The sequence below is a fragment of the Oryx dammah genome, unplaced genomic scaffold, assembly GCF_014754425.2.
Source record: "Oryx dammah isolate SB20612 unplaced genomic scaffold, SCBI_Odam_1.1 HiC_scaffold_23, whole genome shotgun sequence".
NCBI classification, from domain to species: Eukaryota; Metazoa; Chordata; class Mammalia; order Artiodactyla; family Bovidae; genus Oryx; species Oryx dammah.
The window spans coordinates 35,488,374-35,495,990 of NW_024070207.1; the positions used below are offsets into that span (position 1 = coordinate 35,488,374).

A 7,617-nucleotide genomic window follows, 5' to 3' on the forward strand; every position below is an offset into this window, starting at 1 on the left:
TTTTCTCCCTCCTTCCTGCTCCTTCCTCTTTGCTTTTCCCCACTGCTTCTCTCCTCCTCTTTCTTCCTATATTCTTCTCACTTTCCCTCCACCCTCTTTTCCTTTGTCCTTCATTACTTTTCTCCTTCTTATCTTTCTCCCATAACAGCCTGTTCCCTCTGTCATAGCAGCCTCTCTGAAAGTGAAGTCGCTCAGTTGTGTCCGACTCTTTGCGACCCCGTCGACTGTAGCCCACCAGGCTCTCTGTCCATGGGATTCTCCAGGCAAGAATACTGGAGTGGGTTGCCATTTCCTTTTCCAGGGGATCCTCCCAACCCAGGGATCGAACCTGGGTCTCCTGCATTGCAGGCAGACGCTTTATCCTCTGAGCCACCAGGGAAGCCCTCTACTCCTTCCCTTTCTTCCTTCTCCTCTCAGTGTCTCCAGTGTTTAAACACTCTTCTTTACTTCTTCTCTCTTTTCTTTTCTGTATTGTCTTTTTTTTATTGGCTTCTTTTTACAGTCTTACCTATACTTATGTGTTTATCTAGGTATCAAATCATCTATCTTCATTTTACTGTATTTTTTATTGGTTTTTATACTTTAGCTGTACCTCAGCAACACACCACATAGAATTTTACTTGATTTTCTTACTGGCTTCATTTAAAACACTGTTCTCTCTTCTCTTCCCCTCCCTCCAAACGTTCCTTCTATTCTTTTTGCACTGTGGCTCAGATCATGAACTCCTTATTGCCAAATTCAGACTTAAATTGAAGACACTAGAGAAAACCACTAGACCATTCAGGTATAACCTAAATCAAATCACTTACGATTATATAGTGGAAGTGAGAAATAGATTTAAGGGACTAGATCTGATAGACAGAGTGCCTGATGAACTATGGATGGAGGTTCATGACATTGTACAGGAGGCAGTGATCAAGACCATCCGCAAGAAAAAGAATGCCAAAAAGCAAAATGGCTGTCTGAGGAGGCCTTACAAATAGCTATGAAAAGAAGAGAAGCCAAAAGAAAAGGAGGAAAGGAAAGATAAACCCATTTGAATGCAGAGTTCCAAAGAAGAGCAAGGAGAGATAAGAAAGCCATCCTCAGTGATCAATGCAAAGAAATAGAGGAAAACGATAGAATGGGAAAGACTAGAGATTTCTTCAAGAAAATTAGAGATACCAAGGGAACATTTCATGCAAAGATGGGCTCAAAAAAGGACAGAAATGGTATGGCCCTAACAGAAGCAGAAGATATTAAGAAGAGGTGGCAAGACACAGAACTATACAAAAAAGATCTTCATGACCCAGATAACCACGATGGTGTGATTGCTCATCTAGAGCCAGACACCCTGGGGTGTGAAGTCAAGTGGGCCTTAGGATGCATTACTACAAACAAAGCTAGTGGAGGTGATGGAATTCCAGCTGAGCTATTTCAAATCCTGAAAGATGATGCTGTGAAAGTGCTGCACTCAATATGCCAGAAAATTTAGAAAACTCAGCAGTGGCCACAGGACTGGAAAAGGTCAGTTTTCATTTCAATGCCAAAGAAAGGCAATGCCAAAGAATGCCCAAATTGCTGCACAATTGCACTCATCTCATACGATAGTTAAGTAATGCTCAAAATTCTCCAAGCCAGGCTTCAACAGTACGTGAACCATGAACTTTCAGATATTCAAGCTGGATTTAGAAAAGGCAGAGGAACCAGAGATCAAATTGACAACATGCGCTGGATCATCGAAAAAGTGAAAGAGTTCCAGAAAAACATCTATTTCTGCTTTATTGACTATGCCAAAGCCTTTGACTGTGTGGGTCACAATAAACTGTGGAACATTTTTAATGAGATGGGAATACCAGACCACCTGACCTGCATCTTGAGAAACCTGTATGCAGGTCAGGAAGCAACAGTTAGAACTGGACATGGAATGACAGACTGGTTCCAAATAGGAAAAGGAGTACGTTAAGGCTGTATACTGTCATCCTGCTTATTTAACTTATATGCAGAGTACATCATGAGAAACGCTGGGCTGGATGAAGCACAAGCTGGAATCAAGATTGCTGGGAGAAATATCAATAACTTCAGATATTCAGATGACACCACCCTTATGGCAGCAAGTGAAGAACTAAAGAGCCTCTTGATGAAAGTGAAAGAGGAGTGTGAACAGTTGCCTTAATGCTCAACATTCAAAAAACTAAGATCAAGGCATCTGGTCCCATCACTTCATGGCAAATAGATGGGGAAACAGTGGAAAACAGTGGCTGACTTTATTTTTCTGGGCTCCAAAATCACTGCAGATGGTGATGGCAGCCATGAAATTAAAAGACTCTTACTCCTTGGAAGGAAAGTTATGACCAACCTAGACAGCACGTTAAAAAGCAGAGACATTACTTTGTCAACAAAGGTGTGTCTAGTCAAGGCTATGGTTTTTCCAGTGGTCATGTATGGATGTGAGAGTTGGACTATAAAGAAAGCTGAGAACCCAAGAGTTGATGCTTTTGAACTGTGGTGTTGGAAAAGACTCTTGAGAGTCCCTTGGACTGCAAGGAGATCCAACCAGTCTATCCTAAAGGAAATCAGTCCTGAGTGTTCATTGGAAGGACTGATGTTGAAGCTGAAACTCCAATACTTTGGCCACCTGATGCGAAGAGCTGACTCATTTCAAAAGACCCTGATGCTGGGAAAGATTGAAGGCAGGTGGAGACGGGGACAACAGAGGATGAGATGGTTAGATGGCATCACTGACTCAATGGAGATGAGTTTGAGTAGACTCCAGGAGTTGGTTATGGACAGGGAGGCCTGGCATGCTGTGGTCCATGGGGTTGCGAAGTCAGACATGACTGAGTGACTGAACTGAACTGACTGTCATTTTTAGTCCATGTCTATCTATCAATCATCTACCTTTATTTTACTATATTTTTAAACTGATTTGCATGTGTTACCCTCTCCCCCATTTATACTTTGCTTACTTACTCTTTAAGCTTTTTCTCTCTTCTTCCATCTCTCTTTTCTGTCCTAACTTTTTCACTGGCTTTTCCTCTTTAGAGTCTTATCTGTATATCTACTATCTAGATTTCAGTCATCCTCATCTCTCTTTTTCAGTGACATTTCAAAACTTCCCCCACCCACATTGTACTTGATTTTCTTACTTGCTCCTTTTTCAATTCTCTCTCTCCTTATTTTACTTTTTCTGTCCCATTTACTCTATTACTGTCCTATTCATTTTAAGCTTGTTTTTTTCCTTCTCCTTTTTGTTTTTATTCCTTTTGTCTGTTTTTACTTGCTCATTCACTGTGTCTGTTTTGTTGCCTTCCATCCCTCCCACCCCTCTCTCTAGCTTCTCTTCCTCACTTCCTTTGTCTCTCCTTCCTCCCTCCTGCCTTCTTTTTTTTTTTAACTTGCTTTTAATGGACACTTCTTCTTAAAGTTTTGTCTTTTATCTCTCACCAATCCTGTTTAGTCTACAGTCTTTTTCTCTTCCGAGTGCTAAATCACTTCAGTGGTATCTGACTCTTTATGACCCCATGAACTATAGGTTGCCAGGCTCCTCTGTATGTGAGATTCTCCAGGCCAGAATACTGGATGAGTTGCCATGCCCTTCTCCAGGGTATCTTCCCCACCCAGGGATTGAACTCAAGTCTCCTGTGGATCTGGCATTGCAAGCAGATTCTTTATTGCTAAAACAAAGCAAAGCAAAAACAATACCCAGTTGTGAATGTGACTGGTGATGGAAGTAAAGTCTGATGTTGTAAAGAGCAGTATTGCATAGGAACATGGAATGTTAGGTCCATGAATCAAGGCAAATTATAAGTGTCAAATGGGAAATGGCAAGAGTGAACATCAACATTTTAGGAATCACCAAACTAAAATGGACTGGAATGGGTGAATTTAACTCAGATGACCATTATATCTACTGCTGTGGGTAAGAATCCCTTAGAAGAAACGGAGTAGCCATCAGAGACAACAAAAGAGCCTGAAATGCAGTACTTGGATGCAATCTCAAAAACGACAGAATGATCTCTGTTCGTTTCCAAGGCAAACCATTCAATATCACAGTAATCCAAGTCTATGCCCCAACCAGTAATGCTGAAGAAGCTGAAGTTGAACGGTTCTGTGAAGACCTACAAGACCTTCTAGAACTAACACCCCCAAAAGATGTCCATTTCACTATAAGGGACTGGGATGCAAAAGTAGGAAGTCAAGAAAATACCTGGAATAACAGGCAAATTTGACCTTGGAGTACAAAATGAAACAGGGCAAAGGCTAATAGAGTTTTGCCAAGAGAACGCACTGGTCATAGCAAACACCCTCTTCCAACAACACAAGAGAAGACTCTACACGTGGACATCACCAGATGGTCAATACCGAAATCAGATTGATTATATTCTTTGCAGCCAAAGATGGAGAAGCTCTTTACAGTCAGCAAAAACAAGACCGGGAGCTGACTGTGGCTCAGATCATGAACTCCTTGTTGCCAAATTCAGACTTAAATTGAAGAAAGTAGGGAAAACCACTAGAGAAGGCAATGGCAACCGACTCCAGTACTCTTGCCTGGAAAATCCCATGGATGGAGGAGCCTGGTAGGCTGCAGTCCACGGGGTCACTAGGAGTCGGAGATGACTAAGTGACTTCACTTTCACTTTTCACTTTCATGCATTGGAGAAGGAAATGGCAACCCACCCCAGTGTTCTTGCCTGGAGAATCCCAGGGATGGGGGAGCCTGGTGGGCTGCCGTCTTTGGGGTCACACAGAGTTGGACACGACTGAAGCGACTTAGCAGCAGCAGCAGCAGGGAAAACCACTAGACCATTCATGTATGACCTAAATCAAATCCCTACAAGTGAGAAATAGCTTCAAGGGATTAGGTCTGATAGAGTGCCTGAAGAACTATGGACAGAGGTTCGTGACATTGTACAGGAGACAAGGATCAAGACCATCACCAAGAAAAAGAAATACAAAAAGGAAAAATGGTTGTCTGAGCAGGCCTTACAAATAGCTGTGAAAAGAAGTGAAAGGCAAAGGAAAAATGAAAGATATACCCATTTGAATGCAGAGTTCCAAAGAATAGCAAGGAGAGATAAGAAACCCCTCCTCAGTGATCAATGCAAAGAAATAGAGGAAAACAATAGAATGGGAAAGACTAGAGATCTCTTCAAGAAAACAAGAGATACCAAGGGAACATTTCATGCAAAGATGGGCTCAAAAAAGGACAGAAATGGTATGGACCTAACAGAAGCAGAAGATATTAAGAAGTGGTAAGAATACAGAGAACTTTATAAAAAAAGGTCTTCATGACCCAGATAACAATGGTAGTGTGACTGCTCACCTAGAGCCAGACACCTTGGAGTGCGAAGTCAAGTGGGCCTTAGGATGCATTACTACAAACAAACTAGTGGAGGTGATGGAATTCCAGCTGAGCTATTTCAAATCCTACAAGATGCTGCTGTGAAAGTGCTGCACTCAATATGCCAGAAAATTTAGAAAACTCAGCAGTGGCCACAGGACTGGAAAAGGTCAGTTTTCATTTCAATGCCAAAGAAAGGCAATGCCAAAGAATGCCCAAACTGGTGCACAATTGCACTCATCTCACATGCTAGCAAAGTAATGCTCAAAATTCTCCAAGCCAGGCTTCAACAGTACGTGAACCGTGAACTTCCAGATGTTCAAGCTGAATTTAGAAAAGGCAGAGGAACCAGAGATTAAATTGCCAACATGCACTGGATTATTGAAAAAGCAACAAAGTTCCAGAAAAACATCTATTTCTGCTTTATTGACTATGCCAAAGCCTTTGACTGTGTGGATCACAACAAACTGTGGAACATTCTTAAAGAGATGCTAATACCAGACCACCTTACCTGCCTCCTGAGAAATCTGTATGCAGGTCAAGAAGGAACAGTTAGAACTGGACATGGAATGACAGACTGGTTCCAAATAGGAAAAGGAATACGTTAAGGCTGTATATTGTCACCCTGCTTATTTAACTTATATGCAGAATACATCATGAGAAACACTGGACTGGATGAAGCACAAGCTGGAATCAAGATTGCTGGGAGAAATATCAATAACCTCAGATATGCAGATGACATCACCCTTATGGCAGAAAGTGAAGAAGAACTAAAGAGCCTCTTGATGGAAAGTGAAAGAGGAGAGTGAAAAAGTTGGCTTAAAAGTCAACATTCAGAAAACGAAGATCATGGCATCTGGTCCTATCACTACAAGGCTAATAGATGGGGAAACAGTTAAAACAGTGACAGACTTTATTTGGGGGAGGGCTCCAAAATCATTGCAGATGTTGAGTGTAGCCATGAAATTAAAAGATACTTGCTTCTTGGAAGAAAAGTTATGACCAACCTAGACAGCATATTGAAAAGCAGAGACATTACTTCGCCAACAAAGGTCTGTCTAATCAAAACTATGGTTTTTCCAGTAGTCATGTATGGATGTGAGAGCTGGACTCTAAAGAAAGATGAGTGCTGAAGAATTGTTCCTTTTGAACTGTGGTGTTGGAAAAGATTCTTCAGAGTCCCTTGGACTGCAAAGAGATCCAACCAGTCCATCCTAAAGGAAATCAGTCCTGTATTCATTGGATGGACTGATGTTGAAGCTGAAACTCCAATACTTTGGACACCTGATGCGAGGAACTGACTCATTGGAAAAAACCCTGATGCTGGGAAAGATTGAAGGCAGGAGAAAAAGGGGATGACAAATGATAAGATGGTTGGATGGCATCCCCCACTCAATGGACATGAGTTTGAGTAAACTCTGGGAGTTGGTGATGGACGGGGAGGCCTGGTGTGCTGCAGTCCATGGGGTCCCAAAGAGCTGGACACAACTGAGTAACTGAACTGAACTGAAGCCACCAGGGAAGCCCCCTCGGAAGTCTCCTTTTTAAACAGCCCTCTTCCCCAAATTGTACTTGAATTTTTTTACTTACTCTTTCTTTTCAAGCCTCTTATACAATCACATTCCCTCTTTTTATTTTACTTTTTCCTACTGTTCCATCCTTTAAACACTTACCTTCTTTTTCTTTTTTGTTTCCTGATTTAATTCTCTGTCTTTTACTTGCTGCCTTTCATCCTTTTGCTTTACATTTTTTGTCTTCCCTCCTCCCTCCTTCACCCTCCCCCGGCACTTTCCCCATCCCTCTCGCTCCTTTTAAACCCACTTGTAAGGGCTCCTCTTCTGAAACGTTTCTTTCTTTCTCTCATCTGCTATCTTGTTTTGTACTTTCATTTGTTTCTGGGTTACTCTTTTTAAAACTATTTATTTATTTGGCTGTAGCAGGTCTTGGTTGTAGCATGTGGCATCTTTGGTCTTTGTTGCGGCGTGTGAGATCTTTAGTTGTGGTATGCAAACTCTTAGTTGTGGCATGTACATCTACTTCCCTGACCAGGGATTGAACTGGGCCCCTTGTATTTGAAGCACAGAGTTCTAACCACTGGACCACCAGGAAAGCCCTCTGGGTTATTCTTTTAAAAGTTGGTTCTACCTATCTATTATCTATCATGTTTTACAGGTTTTTTTTAAATTCCTCTGACTCCTTTTGAAGTCTCTCTCTCACACAGTCACATTCTCTCTTCGTTTTATTTTTTCCTATAACTTATTCATTAAAATGTTTTTCTTTCCTTCTTTCCTTTT

General features: G+C 41.6%; 1 non-coding gene across 1 annotated transcript; it reads right to left on the reverse strand.

Moving 5' to 3' along the window:
* Nucleotides 1-307: 307 nt before the first annotated feature.
* TRNAC-GCA lies at nucleotides 308-379 on the reverse strand. Its single transcript has one exon. It is a non-coding gene; the product is annotated as a tRNA-Cys (tRNA).
* Between the last annotated feature and the right edge of the window lie 7,238 nt (nucleotides 380-7,617).